At 46.3% G+C, this 20,031-nt stretch overlaps 2 pseudogenes; one reads left to right on the top strand and one right to left on the bottom strand.

Annotated features, from left to right (window-relative positions):
* Nucleotides 1-11,602: 11,602 nt before the first annotated feature.
* LOC118643922 lies at nt 11,603-12,951 on the top strand (annotated as a pseudogene).
* Nucleotides 12,952-17,753: 4,802 nt separating this feature from the next.
* Nucleotides 17,754-18,338, bottom strand: LOC118616545 (annotated as a pseudogene).
* Between the last annotated feature and the right edge of the window lie 1,693 nt (nt 18,339-20,031).

The raw sequence follows: 20,031 nt of genomic DNA, 5'->3' as shown, positions 1-20,031 counted from the left end.
TCCCAGGTGAGGGCATGCAGGAAGCGGCCCATTGATGTTCTCTCTCATGGATGTTTCTATCTCTCTCTCTCTCTCTCCTTTCCTCTCTCTCTAAAATCAAGAAAGAAAAAAAAAAGTTAAACATATTTAAAATAAATAAAAGTAAACCCACATTCCGAGAACCACAAACGACATGCCAATAATCCCAAGGGTGGGTGTGCCTCCAGACTCGAGGGCTTTCTTTTCCGCTTTTATTTTCCTAGAGAAATTGTTCTGGTTTTTCTAGGTCTAAAGCTGGGGATAAAATCAGACCTCTGTCAATTCTTTCTGTTTCTAGGACTTTGCCAAATGTTCTTGGGTCCAAAAAGGAAGGAGACCAGGTCCCTCTACCCCGTTCCAATTGTCATTTTTCCCGCTAGTTTGAGGGCAGAGGGGATGGTTGGAGGAAGGCATGGGTCCTGGCACCGTGAGGAGCTGCAGGTCTGAGGGGAGAGACACTCGGCTCCCCTCTAAGTCCCAATCTAAGAAGGGGGAAATGCCCCACTCCAACCCTGGGAAACCTTCCAGTCTGAGGAAGGAAACCTGAGCGCCCAGTCTGAGAGCCTCCGTGCTGCCCTGGAGTCCCCTCCACAGTGCACCAGCAAAGCCCTGACATTATGGGGTCCCCTGGGGACAGCACCTGACCTGGCAGAAAAGAATGGCTTGATTTGTGGACTAAACGAGGTCCCTCTGCTTCCCCCAAACTGCTTGTCCATGTCCACCATGAAATAAACCCTTCTTCCTCTGTCTGGTTCATTTCTCTGGATGACACTTACTGCTCCCACAGATACTACTGGCTTTCACCACCCCCCACGGGGCTGCAAGCCTGCGACACGCTGCCAGGGTCACAATCAGCATTCCCAGCATGCGGCATGCAGTCGGTGCCCAATCAGTGATTGTGGAGTGACCATCTGCAGTAATGCCAGGCCCCGTCTTCCCACATTGTCCCATCCCACTGAGTCAGTCATTGCTCTTCAGTCACACTCACAGTGCTTAGTAAGGACAAGTACTATGTGATTCCACTTGCAGTAGGTCCCTAGAGGAGTCAGACTCAGAGACAGAAAATAGATGGTGGGCGATGGGCTGGGGGAGAGAGGGTTAGTGTTTATTGGGGTCAAAGTGTCAGTTTGGGAAGATGAGAAAGTTCTGGAGATGGGTGGTGGGGACGGCTGCACAATATTAATGCCCCTGAGCTTTGCACTGAAAAATGGTTCAGATGGTAAACTGTGTTATGTGTATTTTAGCACTATAAAAAGGGGGGAGATAATAGCTCTCTTGAAGGCATAAGAAGACCTTTGGGAACCATCAGAGTGGCTTAAAAAATTTAGAAGTGCCCTAAAACTGCAAAGTCCTCTATGAAATTCTGGATTTGTCCTGGCTGATATGTCCTGATGAAGCCAGAAGTACAACCATTGGAAATGCCTTGTTTTTAAGATTTACTTTTCATTTTCATTCTTTTAATGAGGCAGCCCCCTTAGAGAGTGGCGATAGAATTCTATCCACCTGCCAGGCTGACTGCCCAGAAGGTATTCGATGAAAGGTTTACATAAATTCTTAGTGGAATCCCCAAAGGAGGGTGGGTCTGTCTGGAAGGTGGAGGGTGTCAGGGTGGGCTCTCAGGATGAAATGAAGCAGGCAGCCCAGTGGGCAGCACTTCTCGGATCCTGTGACTGTGGGTCCCTGGCTGCCCCCCCTTCTTTCCTGTGAGGGGTGGATACTCTTCCCTGGTTTTCCCCCAGCTCAGTGTATTATGATCCGGGAAGGGAGGAGAGTTCCCTCTCAGGCCATTAGAAAGGCTGAAATACAAACCGAGTTTCTAACTAAAGTGCCAGAACCTGCCTCCCTCCCAGGTCTGCTTCTCAGCACTTTTCAAAGCACATCCACCCTCCCTCTGAGCACCATTCTTGTTTAACTGACTCCTGCAGGATCATGGGGTATTCAGGAGGCCATACCTCGAGGGAACCCCTCTCATGCCTGTGGAGTCAGGGCCGCCATCGGCTGAGGAGGCAGGGTTCTGATACAAAACCCTGGAGATGCAGTTAAATGTACATTTCAGGCCAACAGCAAATGACTTTTTTAGTATAAGCATATCCCATACAATATTTGGGACATATGTATGCTAAAAAAAAATTGTTCATTGCTTATCTCAAGTTCAAATGTAACTGGGCATCCTGTATGTTTGGTTACTAAATCTGGCTAGCCTTGATGGGGCGACTGCTGGGCTGGCTGGCCCTTCCCCCTATGGGACTTGTAGGCAGCCAGGAACAGCAAGATAGGCAGGTCCCGAAACAAGCACTTTGAATGCATGTATCACACGTGCTACTGTCCCTCCAGCCACATGAAGCCCATGACCAGCCTTGAGAGGGTGACACAGGAGCATAGGAGGCCTGAGCCACCAGGACTATTCCTGGAATAATCTACCAGACCGTGAGACCTGGGAAGACACTTACCCTCTCTGTGCTTCAGTTTCCTCATTTGTAGTACAGGATATCAATGGTATAGTATCACCTTCATAGAGTAGTGGTGAGAATTAATTGATTAATAGAGTACTACCTGGTATACAGTAAATGCCAAATTAGTGCTGGCTCTGATTAACTATTGTATAATGATTTGATTCCTATCTGTTATCCCACCAGGCTGGCCACCTGATTGGTGAGGGAAGGGGGTGTATGTCTTGTCCTTGTCATGTACCCACTGCCCAGACCAGCACCTAACAAACTATAGGTGCTCAATAAATATCACAGTCTCTCATCAGCTACTAGGTGTCTGGTGCTGTTCAAATCACTGGGACCCAGCCGTGACCAACGGGCATGGTGTCCATGCCACAGAGTTCACAGGGACTAAATAATGACACGTAAATGTGTGATTTAACAGCTGATGACCCAACACAAGGCAATGAAAACTGTAAACGGGAACAGAGCATAGTGAGAAATGAGGCAGCTTCCTGAGCCAGGGTGGTCAGGGGAGACCTCTCAGAAGAGGTGATCTTGAAGCAAAGGCCAGAATTAGGTGAAAGAATGAGCCAGAGGAACATAACCAGGAAGCGGGCACAGCAGATGCAAAGGCCATGAGGCTGGACTGTGCCTGGCACGTTGAGGGAACAGTAAAGGGAACTGTGTGGTTGTAGCAGAGTGAGGGGGGAGAAGGAGGTGAGGATGAGGAGATGATGGAGGGGACAGGTCATGCAGGGTGCTGTGGGTACAGGTATGGCAGGACTTGCTTGGGCTTTTACCCCAGGCACTGGGAGCCATGGAGGCTGTGGGCAGAGACTAGGTGTTCACAAGTGCTCTCTGATAGCCATGGGGAGAACAGACCGTGGAGGCCAGGGCAGAGCAGGATTTAGGGACCTGGAGGTTTCTGGTGGAGTCCCTACTCTCTCCCAATGCAGGTGGATGAGAAATGTTTGTGAAGAGAAGGCAGGAAATAAGTGGCCCCAAAGCCAGCCCCTCCTGGCCAAATGGTCCTTGGGCTCCTGATTTTCTTGCTGCCTCCCCATGCCCTTGCCACATGGTGCCCTCCACGAGCAGTTCACTCAGGGCTGTTTGCTGCTCCCCAGGCCATTACAGAAGGCTTGTCTGGCCCTGGCCGGTTTGGCTCAGCGATTAGTGTCGGCCCCTGGACCAAAGGGTCTCGGACTCAATTCCTGGTCAAGGGCATGTACCTGGGTTGCAAGTTCAATCTCAGACCTATTGGGGTCATGCGGGAAGCAGCCAACTGATGTATCTTTCTCACACTGATGTTTCTCTCTCTCTCTCTCTCCCCCCAATACCTCCTTCCCTCTCCCTTCCACTCTATCTTTTTTTTTTTTTAAATCCTCACCTGAGGACATTTTTTTTGCATTTATCTTCAGATAGAGCAGGAGGGAGAAAGAGAGAAACATCAATGTAAGCAAGACACATCAAGTGGCTGCCACCCACACAACCCCAGTTGGGGTCAGAGACAAACCGCAACCAAGGCACATGCCCTTAGCGGAACCGAACCCGGGACTCTGGTCTGCAGGCTGATGCTCTAACCGCTGAGCCAAACCGGCCAGGACCCTTCCACTCTATCTAAAAAAAAAAAATCAATGGAAAAATATCCTTAGGTGAGCCTGGCCTGTGTGGCTTAATGGATTGAGCATCATCCCATGGACTGAGAGGCCCCACTTTGATTTCCAGTCAGGGCACATGCCTGGGTTGCAGGCTTGATCCCCAGTAGAGGGCATGCAGGAGGCAGCTGATCAGTGTTTCTCATATCGATATTTCTATTTCTCTCTCCCTTCCTCCCTCTCTAAAAAATTAATAAAAACAGCCCTGGCCAGTTTGGCTCAGAGGTTAGAGCATCAGCCTGTGGTCCAGAGAGACCCGGGTTCGGTTCCCGCTAAGGGCATGTACCTCGGTTGCAGTTTGTCCCAGTTTGGCTCTGATTGGGTTGTGCAGGTAGCAGCCACTCAATGTGTCCCTTTCACGTCGATGTTTCTCTCCCTCTCTCTCTCTCTCTCTCTCTCTCTCTCCCTACCTCCCTCTCTTTCCCTCACACTCTATCTGAACAAAAAATGGAAAAATGTTCTCCGGTGAGGATAAAAAAAAAAATTGATAAAAACATATTTAGCCCGGCCAGTGTGGCTTACTGGTTGAGCTTTGACCCATGCACCAAGAGGTCGCTGGTTCGATTCCTGGTCAGGGCACATACCCAGGTTGTGGGCCAGTCTCTAATGGGGGCTTGCAGGAGGCAGCTGATCAATGTTCTCTCTCATTGATGTTTTGTTTTGTTTTTTTAATCCTCACCCGAGGATATTTTTCTATTTATCTTCAGATGGAGTGGGAGGGAGGGAGAGAGAGAAAGAGAAAAACATTGATGCGAGAGACACATCAATTGATTGCCTCCCGCACGACCCCAACCAGGGCTAAACCACAACCGAGGTAACTAACCACTATAACCGCTAAGCCAAACTGGCCAGGGCTCTCTCATCGATATTGCTATCTCTCTCTCCCTCTTCTTTCCTCTCGCTCTAAAATCAATTAAAGAAAACATTTTTTTTAAAGTGGGGTTTGGGGTATGGGGTCTGGTAGGATGAACTGGGTTCAAACCTCATCTCCAGCTCCTGTTCTTTGGGTTGCCTTAAGTTAACCAGCCATTTTCTCCTTCTGAGCCTCAGTTTCCCTATCAGTAAAGGGGAGATGACCCCTTTGCTCACAGAATTGACAGACCAAAGAAATGAGGTGACTGAGAATTACTCACCCTTGAGGTCTCAAACTGGAGGCACTCAGAACACAGACTTCTTCCTTGGTCATCAGTGTTTTGCTTCTTTTTTTTTTTTCTTTTAAAGAATTTGCCAAGCAGGACATTTTTAAAATCTGGATTTCTCACTTTTCTTGAGAAATCCTCACACTCTGGCCCCGCTGGATGGGGTCTTATGGAGCTGCACTGGGCCAGAGTAGAGCAGCATCCACTCTTCAGACAGGCCCGGGCCCCTGTCCCTCTTTACCTGGCTCCAGGTGGGCCCCGAGTGGATCCATTAGGGAAAACACCTGTCACTATTTTACCACATTTCCCTTGTACAAGAGTAGTGAAGCCCTGGCCGGTTTGGCTCATAGGTTGGCTCATTGGCCTGCAGACCAGAGAGTCCCGGGTTCGGTTCCCTCTAGGGGCACGTACCAAAAAAAAAAAGACTAGTGAAGACACCATAATTGGATAACAACAAGTGATGGCCTTGTGAAAGCAGTTTCTTTCTTTTTTTTTTAAATATGCTTTATTGATTTTTTTATTTTATTTTATTTTTTTAATTTTATTTTTGTTACAGATGTTTCTCCTTTTTTACCCCATTGACACCCTCCTTCCCATCCCCCCCCACCCCATCCTCGGCTTTGTTGTCCATGTCCATTGGTTATGCGTACATGCATATAAGTTCTGTGACTTATCTCTTCCCTCCCCCCACCATCCCCTCTTCTGAGGGTTGTCAGTCTGTACCCTACTTCCATGTTTCTGGGTCTACCCAGAAACTTCCTCAGACTTTTATGTTCATTATATTCCACAAATAAGTGAGATCATGTGGTATTTGTCTTTTTCTGCTTGGCTTGTTTCACTTAGGATAATACTTTCCAGGTCCCTCCCTGTTGTTTCAAAGGATAAAAGATCTTTCTTTCTTACAGCTGCATAGTACTCCATTATGTATATGTACTACAGTTTTTTTTATCCATTTGTCTACTGATGGACACTTGGGCTATTTCCAGATCTTAGCTATTATAAATAGTGCTGCTGAACATGGGGGTACATTTATTCTTTCTGATTGGTGTTTCAGGCTTCTTAGGGTATATTCCTAGAAGTGGGATCACTGGGTCAAATGGCAGTTCAATTTTTAATTTTTTGAGGTAACACCATATTGTTTTCCATAGTGGCTGCACCAGTCTGCATTCCCACTAGCAGTGTACTAGAGTCCCATTTTCTCCACACCCTCGCCAACACTTGTTGTTTGCTTTTATTGATTTTTTTAGAGAGAGAGGAAGGGAGAGAGAAACATCAATATGAGAGAGATACATTGATCAGCTGCCTCCTGCACACCCCCTACTGAGGATCGAGCCTGAAACCCTGGCATGTGCCCTGACCAAGAATCAAACCAGGACCTCTCAGTCAATGGGATGGTGCTCAATCTGCTGAGCAACACCGGCTGGGCGAGAGAGCAGTTCCTTTAAAAATAAATCCTCCTTGCCTTGGCCAGTTTGGCTCAGCCATTAGAGCGTGGGCCCTCGGACCAATGAGTCATGGGTTCAATTCTGGTCAAGGGCACATACCTCTGTTGTGGTTTGTCTGAGGCAACCAGTCGATGTGTCTCTCTCACATTGATGTTTCTCTCTCTCCCACTCTCCCAGAAGATAAATAGAAAAATATCCTCAGGTGAGGATTTAAAAAAACAGAAATAAATCCTTTTTGCCCTGGCCGGTTTGGCTCAGTGTTAGATCTGAGGCAGTTTGCAGGACCCCTGTGCCCTGTTTGCAAAGGCAGTTACTGTCTTGGGTTAAACAGGGTTCCCCCAAACTTATGTACACCCTGGAACTTTAGAATGTTTTATCACTTGGAAACAGGGCATTTGCGGGCATGAGGGCAGACTGAGTAGGTGGCTACAGTGATTTCTGTCCTTCAACACGCTCATCTGTGATGAAATAGAGTTGTCAGTGCCTGCCAAACTTTCAACATGGAGCTCATGTGTCCCCTGGCTGGGTTCCTTAGCTCAGGTGTCCATCATCACTGCCCATTCCTCTTCCAGCTTCGTTGACCCCTCCCAGGGGCGTTATGAAATGCTGAATAAATGTTGGTCCTGGTTACTACAGATCAAGTAAATAAACCAGTCCTCACCAGACAACCAGGGACTTAAAGCAACTTCTTGATTTGAGGCCCAGAGAAGCAACTGCATGATGCCACTAGAAGGCAGCAAAACACCAGTAATGTGGCACCTGCTGCCCCTAGTCCAGAGAAGCCTGCCCACTGTCTCCTACAAGTTCCAGTTCTTCTCCCTGGCAAAGGCTCCCCAGCACCCTGAGCGCCCAGACTGGAGAAAACACAGCCCCAGCCCCACAAAGCGCCCCTGCGCTGCTGGGGACAGCAAAGAGGGAAGTGGCGGTGGACAAGAGTCCACCGAGCCACATTCCACAGGAAAACATGCCCTCTAATACATGTTAATATATTTAAACATATTTTAATGGATTTCTCCCCCAGAACATTAACATAGTTGAAAAAAGTTGAAAAAATTTTAAAAGTATGTGTAGCCCTGGCCGGTTTTGCTCAGCGGTTAGAGCGTCGGCCTGCGGTCCAGAGAGACCCAGGTTTGGTTCCCGCTAAGGGCACGTACCTTGGTTGCAGTTTGTCCCCGGCCCTGGTTGGGTCGTGCAGGTGGCAACCACTCGATGTGTCCCTTTCATGTCGATGTTTCTCTCTCTCTCTCTCCCTCCCACTCTTTCTGAACAACAACAAAAAAGATAAAAAGTATGTGTAGTGCCCTGGCCAGGTAACTCAATTAGTTGGTGTGTCGTCCAATACACCAAAAGGTTGCAGGTTCGATTCTCAGTCAAGGCACATATTTAGGTTAAAGGACCCATCCCCAGTCAGGCTCATGCAAGAGGCAACCAATCAATGTTTCTCTTACATCAGAGTTTCTCTTTCTCTCTTTCTTCCTCTCTCTCTGAATATCAATAAAAACATATCCTTGTGTGAGGATTTTTTTTAAGTATGTGTATTAAAACTCATAGCACTATTTTGGGTTTAAATGTTTTTTTAAAATTATTATTTATACTCCAAACAGAATATATAAATTTCTTCCAGTCCTGCCCCTGCAAACTACATTTCCCATGTTGGTTTCCTGTTTGGGACCTGCTGTGTGAGGGGTGACAACTTGTGGGCATGGAAAGTCCTTTGTGAGGTGACAAAAAATGTTCTAGAATTAGACAGTGGTGAGGGTTGCACAAGTCTGTGAATGTACTAAAAACCACTGGATACTCCACTTTAAAATAGTGGATTTCTATGGGGTGCAATTACATCTCAAGTAAAAGAAGATGTTTCTAGAACATCTTCCTACACCCTTTGCATTCTCCTTTGTGATATCAGGGGTTCCCATTGGCAGGTGCAGGCCAGTGCTTGGCGCTACTGATATTTTTGGTTTTAGCTGTTCTCATATTGCAGTGGTCCCTCCCTGGAGTTTTTTGTTTTTTAATCCTCACCAAAGGTTATTTTTTCCATTTATCTTTAGATAGAGTGGGAGGGGAGAGAGAGAAAAGGGGGGGGGGGGACATGGACTTGAGAGACATTGATTGGTGGCCTCCCGCGTGATTCCCAGGGCCGGAACCAAACTGCAACTGAGGTATGTGCCCTTGACTGGACTTGAACCAGTGACTCTTTGGTCCACGGGCTGATAACCACTGAGCCAAACTAGCCAGGGCAAAGTTTCATTATTTTAATTTTTATTGTTGAAAGTATTACAGATGTCCCCCCTTTTTTCCCTCATTGACCTCCTCCTCCCCACTCCCCCCCTCACCCCCTGCCTTCCCCACACTATTGTCTGTGTCCATTGTCCCTCTGGCGTTTTAATCTGCACTTCCCTATGGACTGGCGCTGTCAAGTATATGCTCATTGCTTTTGGGTGTCCTTCCTCAGGACCTGCCCTTTCAAGTCCTTGGCCAGTTTTCCTAACTTGAGTTGGCTAATTTCAGGTCATTGGTTTATGAGAGTTCTTTATATATCTTAGACCTGAGTTCTTTGTTGTATTATGCACTGCAAATATCTTCTCCCAGCCTATGGTTTGCCTTCTTTTTTTTAATTCCTCACCCAAGGATATTTTTCTAGTTATCATCAGACAGAGTAAGAGGGAGGGAGAGAGAGAGACAGAGAGAAACATCAATGTGATAGAACCATATCGACTGGTTGCCTCTCACATGACCGGACCAGGGCTGGGGACAAACCGTAACCCAGGTATGTGCCCTTGACCAGAATCGAACCCACAACTCAATGGTCCATGGACCGGCACTCTAACCACTGAGCCAAACCAGCCAGGGCTGTGCTTTGCCTTTTGACTCCCCTAATGGTGTATTTGGACAAACCAAATTGTTTAAAATAAAATAGTAAATGTTTTAATTAGAAATAAATTTTACAGGCAAGGAGGCTCAGCGGATGAGTCATTGAGGAGTTAGCTTGCCAACAGTAGCATCAGCTTTTCCATGCAGAGGGCAGAGAACAAGAGATTGGCTTCATTCACAAAGAGACCAAGGTTCTCAGAAGCACCCTGACTTGTCCTGGGTCACTTGGGGAAGCAACCCCATTCTGTGCTCCTGCCCCTGAGCTGAGTAGAAGCCTGGAAGTGATGTTTCTGGAAGACTCCCCCTTGGCCCACATTAGGGTTTTTCTAGCAAATCTGCAGGCTTGGCATGAAACCCTCAATTTCAAGTTTAAAAAGCTCATTCCTGCCAAGTGTAATGGAAAAGGCCCAGGACAGAAGACCACTATTTATGTTTTGTCCCCTCTGGCTGACTGCCTCATAGGTCAATCGTTTGTGTAATTATGTGGTGTAGAATGAGAACATGGCCACCCACAGGGGCTCCCAGAGGACCTGTGCCCATCCCTGTCCACTTCTGGGTCCCCCAAGGGGCAGTGGGTGCTGGGAGGTGCCAGAGTGGGTAGCTGGAAACAGTGTGCTCACACTGGATCGTCAGTGCCCAGCCTTTCTGGACATTAAATGTCTGAGGTCCTCCTATTCTTCACAAAAAAATTAAAAACTGGCTGAGGACTGAGGGGCAAGTCAGCCCTGACCACAGCCCTCTCTTGATTCCAGGTGGCTGGAAAGTGCCCGAGGCAGGATCTGAAGCAAGTCTCCCTTATTCTGGGCCTGGTAAAAAGGTGGGGGCCAGTACCCTCCCCTCCCTTTGTGCCATCACACCTGCCCTATTTATAACAGGAACCCATGGAAAGTTCTCCTGATCCCACTGAGCTGCTCTCATCAATAAGTCATTGCAGGATGAATGATTCCTCCCCAGGGAGCAGCAAAGAGGTGGCCGCCTCACCCTCTCCAGGCCCTGGATGGGCCATGTCAGATTGTCGAAACTGTTGGTCAGGCCATTCCTCAAAAGTTCAAACAGGGAATTACTGTGTGACCTAGCAATTCTCCTCTTAGGTGGAAATAAAGATGAGAACTGAAAACATATGGACACACCACAACCTATACACTCACATTCGCAGTTCACAGCAGCACAATTCACAACAGCCAAAAGGTGGACACAACCCAAGCATCCACTGATGGGCAAATGGACAAACACAATGTGGTCCCTCCATACACTGGAATAGTACTCAGCCATGAAAAGGACAAGTGCTGACACTCCTTACAGCATGGATGAACCTTGAACCATGATGCTCACTGAGAGAAGCTAAACACAAAAGACCACACAGTGTGTGATTCCATTTATGTGAAATGTCCAGAACGGGCAAAACCACAAGGACAGGAAGTGCATCAGTGGTTGTCAGGGGCTGGGGATGACTATTGATGTGGATGGATTTTTGTGGGGGGTGATAAGGATATTCTGGAATTAATAGTACTGATGGTTGCACAAGTCTATTAATATAATAGAAACCATTGAATTGTATAATTTATTTTTTCTGCATAGGTTTTTTTAAATCCCCACCCAAAGATATGTTTTCTTTATTGGTTTTAGAGAAAACAGAAGGGAGAGAGAAAGAGAAAGAAACATTGATGTGAGAAAGAAACATTGATTGGTGCCTCTCGTAGGTGCCCTGACCGGGCATCAAACCCAAAACCTAAGTATGTGCCCTGTCCGGGAATAGAGCCTGCAACCTTTTGGTGTATGGGACGACACTCTAACCAACTGAGCTACCCAGCCAGAGCTCTGCATAGTTTTAAAATATATCTTTACCAGGTTTGTGTACAATTTAATTTATACACTACAGATGGATATACTAAAAACAAAAGTCTATTTCGACTCACCATTTCATTTATTCCACAAGTTTATCTTTCTAGGAGCAAACACTTTCCACACTCTTTTTTTCCCAGCATATTTTGAGGTATGATTGACCTATAAACATATATATATTCATTGACATTAACAAGGTGATGGAGATGAGGCTTCCCGCTACTTGCAAGCCTCTTAATGAGAGCCTGTGCCTCAAGACTAAGGAACACACGGTGGTGTCCAAGGACACAATCACCACAGACATGGGCTTCATGTGGGGCCATGAACTTATATGGGGGAAGAGAAACTCACTGCATCTGTGGCTAGTTCTGTGGAGGGACTAAACAAGTTGATGTGTGTGAAAGCTTTGAAAACCAAATATAATGGTGAAGTAGGTGACATCATAGTGGGGAGAATCACAGAGGTTCAACAGAAGAGGGGGATGGTGGAGATCAACCCCAGGTTGGATTCAGTCTTGATTCTGTCATCCGTGAACCTTCCCATTGGAGAGCTGATGAGAAGTTCTGCAGAAGATGACCTGGCAATGAGAGGTTTTGCAGAAAGGAGACCTTATTAGTGCTGAGGTCCAGGCAGTGTTCTCTGATGAAGCTGTCTCTCTGCACACAAGGAGCCTAAAATGAAAAACTAGGTCAGGCCCAACCAGTGTGGCTCTGTGGTTGAGGTTGCCTGCTCCGTTCCTGGTCAGGGCACATGCCCAGGTTGTGGGCCAAATCCCCAGTGGGCGGCATGCAGGAGGTGGCCAATCAATGTTCTTTCTCATCGATGTTTCTGTCTCTCTCTCTCTCCTTCTCACTTCCTCTCTCTAAAAATCAATAAAGAAAAATAAGTAAATAAATAAACGAACAAACCCAGAGACGTGTCGGGTGTTTTGGTTCAGGTTTCTCCCTCCTTGGTGAAACGGCAGAAGACCGACTTCCATGACTTTGCCTTTTGGTGCCTCCGGGATTCTGGGATCTACCCTACACCTGAGCACAAAGGAAAGCTGCAGGGAACTTCGTTGCAAACCTGAAACCTTTTTCCCTTGCTGGTCGAGAGAGGAACTCCTGGCGTTGGAACTGTGTCCTCTCACTGCTAACTCAGAGGATAATGCTGTATGACACCAGCATCCTGCATGGCTGTGAGGCACCCCTTTCACATCAGATTAAAGACGTTTTAAGCCCTGGTCAGTTTGGCTCAGCGGTTAGAGCGTTGGCCTGTGGTCTGGAGAGACCTGGGTTCAGTTCCTGTTAAGGGCACGTACCTCAGTTGCAGTTTGTCCCCGGCCCTGGTTGGTCGTGCGGGTGGTAGCCACTTGATGCGTCCCTTTCACATCGATGTTTCTCTCTCTCTCTCTTCCTCTCTCTTCCTCCCACTCTATCTGAACAAAAAATGTCCTCGGGTGAGGATAAAAAAAAAAAAAGACATTTTAAGGCCAGCAAGAATGGAGGAAATTGCCGTGGAAATGCTCCAGAGACTTTTAGAACAGGAGGGAGGAGGACTAGGTACTTGACTGAAGCAGTTCTTGAAAGTGAAGAGTCTGATTCTGATTCGTGGTCCCCATGTGTGGTTCAGCAAGGCCTGGGACGGAAAAACTCGTTACTGGGCCTGCATCGGCTGCCTCCAGCCCACAGACCTGCTTTCTTCTGTTCGAAGGCAAAGCCTGAGAGATGAACTGGGCCGCCAGCAGACCCTGAGCACTAGGGGTGGTTTGGGGTCTTTGAAAACATGCAGTGTGCCTGGGTGGTGTGGCTCAGTGGATTGAGCATCACCCCATGGACTGAGAGGTCCTGGTCAGAGTACATGCCAGGGTTTCGAATTTGATCCCCAGTAGGAGGTGTGCAGGAGGCAGCCGACTGATGTTTCTCTCTCTCTCTCTAATAAAATCAATAAAAGTATAAAAAAAATATTTTGCCCCTATAAAAAAACATGGTCTCCCTGACTTAAAAAGTATCTGTTTTGGCCTCCATTCCCATCTCCTCTGCAACACAAGCGTGGCATTGAAGAGTATAGTTGGTGCCCTGGCCGGGTAGCTCAGTTGGTTAGAGCATTATCCTGATACAACAACGTTGTGGGTTCCATCCCTGGTCAGGGCACGTACAAGAATCAACCAATGGCCCTGGCTCATTTGGCTCAGCGGTTAGAGCGTCAGCCTGTGGTCCAGAGAGACTTGGGTTCGGTTCCCGCTAAGGGCATGTACCTCGGTTGCAGTTTGTCCCCGGCCCTGGTTGGGTCGTGTGGGTGGCAACCACTTGATGTGTCCCTTTCACGTCGATGTTTCTCTTTCTCCCTCCCACTCTGTCTGAATAAAATATCAAAGGAAAAAAAAAAAAAGAATCAACCAATGAATGCATAAATAAGTGGAACAATAAATCGATCTTTCTCTCTCTCTCTCAAATCAATAAATAAAAATGTTTTAAAAAGAGTAGAGTTGGCCCGGCCAGTGTAGCTCAGTGGTTGAGCATCGACCTATGCACCAGGAGGTTGCCAGTTCAATCCCCGGTCAGGGCACATGCCAGGTTGTGGGCCCGATCCCCGGTGTGGGGCACGCAAGAGGTGGTCAATTGATGTTCTCTCTCATCGGTGTTTCTATCTCTCTCTCTCTCCCTTCCTCTCTTTTTAAAATCAATAAAGAAAAAAAAAGAGTAGAATTGGTAAAGGTAATTTAGCAGTCAAACCAAAGAACATAGTTAACCAAGCAAAAAAAAAAAAAATGTATGTGTTTAAGCTGTAGAATGTGATGGTTTGATATCCATATACATTGTGAAGTGATCACCACAATCAAGCTAATTAATAATTGCATCACTTCACGTTACCTTTCCTTGTTATGTGATGAGAGCATTGAAGATTTACTCAGCAAATTTCAAAGACACAACATAGTGTCATTACTACAGTCACCACATTAGATCCCAAGGACTTACTGATCTTATACTGTAACTGAAAGTCTGTGCTCTTTAGCCAACGTTGTTCCATTTCTCCCCTCCCCAGATCCCTGGATTCACCATTCTGCTCTATGTTTTTATGAGTATGACTTTTTTATTTATTTATTTTTTTGTACGTGCACTCTAGCGGGAACTGAACCCAGGACTCTTTTGTCCGCAGGCCGACGCTCCAACCGCTGAGCCAAACCAGCCAGGGCATGAGTTTGACTTTTTTAGAGTCCACATATAAGTGAGATCATACAGTATTTGACTCTCTCTGACTTATCTCTCTTAGCATAATACCCTTCATGTCCATTCATATTGTCGAAATGGAAAGATTTCATTCTTTTTATGGTCAATTAATATTCTATTGTATATATACCACATTTTCTTTATCCATTCATCTGTTGATGGGCACTTAGGCTACTTCCATAGATTGGCTATTGTAAATAGCAAATGTAATAGCACTACAATTAACATAGGGATGGATGCATATATCTTTTTGAATTCATGTTTTAAATTCTTTGGATAAATATCAAGAAGAGGAATTGCTGGGTCATATGGTAGTTCTATTTTTATTTTTCTGAGGAACCTCCATACTGTTTTCCATAGTGGCTGTACCGCCCTGGCCGGTTTGACTCAGTGATAGAGCCTCAGCCCGTGGACCAATGAGTTGCGGGTTCAATTCTGACCAGGGTGCCACGTACCTCAGTTGCGGTTCATCCTCAACCCTGGTCAGGGTCGTGTGGGAGGCAAACCCTCTCACATCGATGTTTCTCTCTTTCCCTTTCTCTCCCTCTCTCTCCCTCCATTCTGTCTGAAGATAAATAGAAAAATATCTTTGGGTGAGGATTAAAAAAAAAACATAGTGGCGGCACCATCTTGGAATCCCACCAACAGTACACAAGGGTTCCCTTTCCTCCACAGCCTCGCCAAAATGTTTGTTGGTTTATTGATGATAGCCATTCTGACCATGGTGAGGTGATATCATCTCATTGTGGATTTAATTTGCGTTTCCCTGATGATTAGTAACATTAAGAATCTTTTCATATATCTGTTGGCCCTCTGTATTTCCACTTTGGAAGACTGTATTCAGGCCCTCTGTCCATTTCTTAATCGGGTCGTTTGTCATCCTTATGTCACATCTGGACCTCACTGTTAGCAGGGTCTTGCCCTGCCCTTCTCAGCATCCCTCTTTAAAATTTTTAGAGAGAGAAACCTTGACACCCAACCAACTGAGCAACACTGGCCAGGGCTTTTTTTATTTTTGAGCAATTTTAGATTTACAGAAAAATTGAGCAGAAATAACAGAGAGTTCTCATATACCCTCACCGCAATTTCTTTATTATTTTCTCCCCTATTATGACTATCTTTTAAAAATTTTTTAATTGTTGAAAGCATTACAGATGTCCCTCCCTTTTTCCCCCATTGACACCCTCCTCCTCCCTCTGCCACCCCTCTGCCTTCACCACACTGTTATCTGTATCCATTGGTTATGCATATATGCATATAAGTTCTTTGGTTTATGTCTTTCTGTCCCCCCATCACCCTTCCCTCTGAGGTTTGTCAGTCTGTTCTCTACTTCCATGTCTCTGCATCTATTTTGTTTGCCAGCTTATTTTGTTCATTATATTCCACAAATAAGTGAGATCATGTGATACTTGTCTTTCTCTAACTGGCTTATTTCACTTAGCATAATACTCTCCAGGTCCCTCCATGTTGTCTCAAAGGGTAAGAGATCTCTCTTCCTTACAGCTGCATAGTACTCCACTGTGTATATGTAGCTTCTTTATCCACTCATCTACCGATGGATACTTGGGCTGTTTCCAGATCTTAGCTATAGTAAATAGTGCTGCTATGAACATAGCGGAGTGTATATTCTTTCTGATTGGTGTTTCAGGCTTCTTAGGATATATCCCTAGAAGTAGGATCGCAGGGTCAAATAGCAGTTCCATTTTTTATTTTCTGAGGAAATACCATATTGTTTTCCATAGTGGCTGCACTAGTCTACATTCCCACCAGCAGTGTACTAGGATTCCCTTTTCTTCACACCCTCGCCAGCATTCATTGATGGCAGCCATTCTGGCAGATGTGAAGTGATAACTCGCATTTTAATTTGCGTCTCTCTGATGATTAGTGATGTTGAGGATTTTTTCATATGTTTCTTGGTCATTTGTATGTCCTCTTTGGAGAGGTGTCTATTCAGGTCCTCTGCCCATTTTTTTTTTTTTTTAGTTCTTACCCGAGGATATTTTTCCATTGACTTTTTTCAGATGGAGTGAGAGGGACAGGGAGGGAGGGAGAGAGAGAGAAATATGGATATGAAACAAACATATTGACTGGTTTGACATGGCCATGATCAAACTCACAACCAAGGTACTTGCCATTGACCAAGAAACAAACCCTTGACTCTTCAATCTGACGGCTGACCCTCTACCCGCTGAGCCAAATGGAACAGGGCATCTGCCCATTTATTTATTTATTTTTATCCTCACCCGAGGACATTTTTTCGTTTTTGTTCAGATAGAGTGGGAGGGAGAGAGAGAGGAAGGAGAGAGAGAGAGAAACATCGACGTGAAGGGACACATCGAGTGGCTGCCACCCGCACGACCAACCAGGGCCGGGGACAAACTGCAACCGAAGTACGTGCCCTTAGCGGGAACTGAACCCGGGTCTCTCCGGACCGCAGGCCGACACTCTAAACCGCTGAGCCAAACCGGCCAGGGCTGGAGATCTTTTTCAACATGGAAACTATACAAATGAAATAAATGGCAAAAGAACCTTCTAGGAATATTTTGTGATTGTGGATTATCAGTTACTTTAGGACTAAACAAAGATTCTGAATATTCAGACTTCTTTTGCTGTTTCACATTTACCTATGCTCTGAGTCAAGCTACTTGACTAAGAGGTCCGGTTTAGGAAGACATTTAGCTTTATAGCAAAAGTTTTCTATCTCCAGTTTCCACCTTCAAAGGGATTGACAGTGATTTTGTAATCTGCTGGTTCCCTTTGAACAGTGTGCAAAAAAATGACATCAACCCTATGGAAAGCCAAACAGGTACCAAAAAATGGAACACCGTGCACAGCTCAGTAAAGTATACTGTAAAATTCTCCATCTAAATTACTCAGTGAGCCCGATTTGGCTCAGCGGTTAGAGCGTTGGCCTGCGGTCCATTGAGACCCAGGTTCGGTTCCCGCTAAGGGCATGTACCTCGGTTGCAGTTTGTCCCGGGCCCCGGTTGGGTCGTGTGGGTGGCAGCCTCGGGTGAGGATAAAAATAAATAAATAAATAGATAGATAGATAAATAAATAACTCAGTGAAACAGGACATGAATACAGTTGACGTGGCTTCAGGAAACACATCTGAGAATACACTATTGCTCTCGGCTCATCCTCAGTCTTGGACAGGGATTTTGTAGGCCTCTATGCTGTTTACTTTTGTGGATTGTAGTAGTGAAGGAACACAGATGGACTTGCTCAGAATTAGTAATGAACCAATTGGACCAGAATTGGTCATTGTGGTCCTGACTCTTCCCACTTTTCAGGTACAACCAAATCTTTGTCTGTGTAGATCATCAGAACCAATGAACAGGAAAGGCAGAAATGTCATGGTAGCTGTGATCTGTCTGAACACTGAGCAGATTTCATCTTGGATAGCTTTCTGAGCCTTTTCTCTGGGTGTACTGTCGTCTTTGGCAGTCTTGTCACACTCAATATCAAACTGCCATCTCTTGAGGACCTCCCCACTTTCAATGTTCGAGATGACTACCACTAGTTTCTGCACCAAACACTTATACAACCAATCTTTCAGTTGTTCCACCACATTGTTTAGGTATTTCACGAGGTCAGGATGAGTGGTTACAAGCAGGGTGAGTCCATATTTCTCACTGATACCAAATGAGAAGAACTTGGCCATGATGTCGGCGCTCCCGCAAGGGTGGTGCCCTGCTCCCTGCTCCTGGGCCAGCTGCAGCGCCATGGCCAGGCCCACAGCTTCGGCGCGCACCCTCCGCACATGGAGACCCCACACGGCCAGCTGAATCTTGTAGCAGCTCCTGCCACTTGTTTCAATATTGTTTTCTTTATTGATTTTGGAGAGAGAGAGGAAGGGAGAGGGAGAGAGAGATAGAAACATCAATGAGAGAGAACATCGAATGGCTGCCTCCTGTATGCCCCCCACTGGGGATGGGGCCCACAACCTGGGCATGTGCCCTGACTGGGAATCGAACTGGCGACCTCTTGGTACAGGGTCAATGCTCAACCACCATGCCACACCGGCTAAGCAATATATTCTTTTTTATTTTATTTTTTGGTACGTGCCCCTAGCGGAAATTGAACCTGGTACTCTCTGGTCTGCAGGCTGACGCTCCAACCACTGAGTGAAACCAGCCAGGGCAATACATTATTATTATTAACTAAAGTCCACAGTGGACATCAGGGTTCTCTCTTCGTGCTGTTTAGTTTATGGGTTTGGACAAATGTACAATGACACGTGTCCACCATTACAATGTCAGAGAGAGTAGTGTCACTGCCCTGAAACCCCCTTTGCTCCACCTGTACATCCCTCCCCTTGTGCATCCCTCCTCCATCCCCAGCATCTATATCTCCTTTTCCAGTCTCCACAGTGTTGGCCTTTCCCAAAATGTCCTAGGGTTGAAATCAAACAGTTACAGCCTTTCAGACTGGCTTCCTTCACTCAATAATATACATTTACGGTTCCTCCATGTCTTTTCGCAGTTTGATAGTTCATTTCTTCTTAGCGCTGAATGACATTCCATTGTCTGGATAGACCACTGTTTATTTATCCATCACCTGTTGAAGAACATCTTGGTTGCTCCCACATATGGCCATTATGAGCAAGGCTGTTGTAAACACCCTGTGCAGTTTGTATCTGGATGTCATCCTTTGGTTTTACATCTTCAGGGCATCAAACATCCCCGGCAGGTTTTTCCAGTCATGGAGTCCAAAATGGTAACTCAAGTGGGGCTGCCTGAACTTGTCCAAATTTCCCAATTTTCCTCCTGTGCACATAGCTGCCAAATTATGAAAATGCACCATTTGGTCTAACACACATCCTCACCAAGGAAGCCCAGGTTTGACTAGTGTGACCTCGGAGGGCCAAAAGCAGGGGCTTGAACCCGGGCTCTGTTTGCATCCATACCACAAAGAATCCTGCTCACTGGTGGGAATGAAATAAAAGAGGTCAGCCACTTTGGGAAAGTCAGTAGTTTCTCAAAAAACCAAACTTGAGCCTTGGCCAGTGTGGCTCAATTGGTTGAAGCGTTGTCCTGTTCACCAAAGGGCTGAGGGTTCAATTCCTGGTCAGGGCACATACCCAGGTTTTGGATTCAATCCCTGGTCGATTAATGTCTCTCTCTTTCTCTCTCGCTTCCTCTCTCTCAATAAAAACATATCCTCAGGTAAGGATTTAAAAAACAAGCCAAGCCCTGGCCGGTTTGGCTCAGCGGTTAGAACGTCCGCCTGCGGTCCAGAGAAGCCCGGGTTCGGTTCCCGCTAAGGGCATGTACTTCGGCTGCAGATTATCCCCAGCCCTGGTTGGTCGTGCGGGTGGCAGCCACTCGATGTGTCCCTTTCGCATCGATGTTTCTCTCTCTCTCTCTTCCTCTCTCTCCCTCCCACTCTATCTGTACAAAAATAAATAAATAAATAAA

This window comes from Molossus molossus, unplaced genomic scaffold (assembly GCF_014108415.1).
Source record: "Molossus molossus isolate mMolMol1 unplaced genomic scaffold, mMolMol1.p scaffold_m16_p_4, whole genome shotgun sequence".
Classification (NCBI taxonomy): domain Eukaryota; kingdom Metazoa; phylum Chordata; class Mammalia; order Chiroptera; family Molossidae; genus Molossus; species Molossus molossus.
This window is presented reverse-complemented; position numbering and strand designations above follow the sequence as displayed.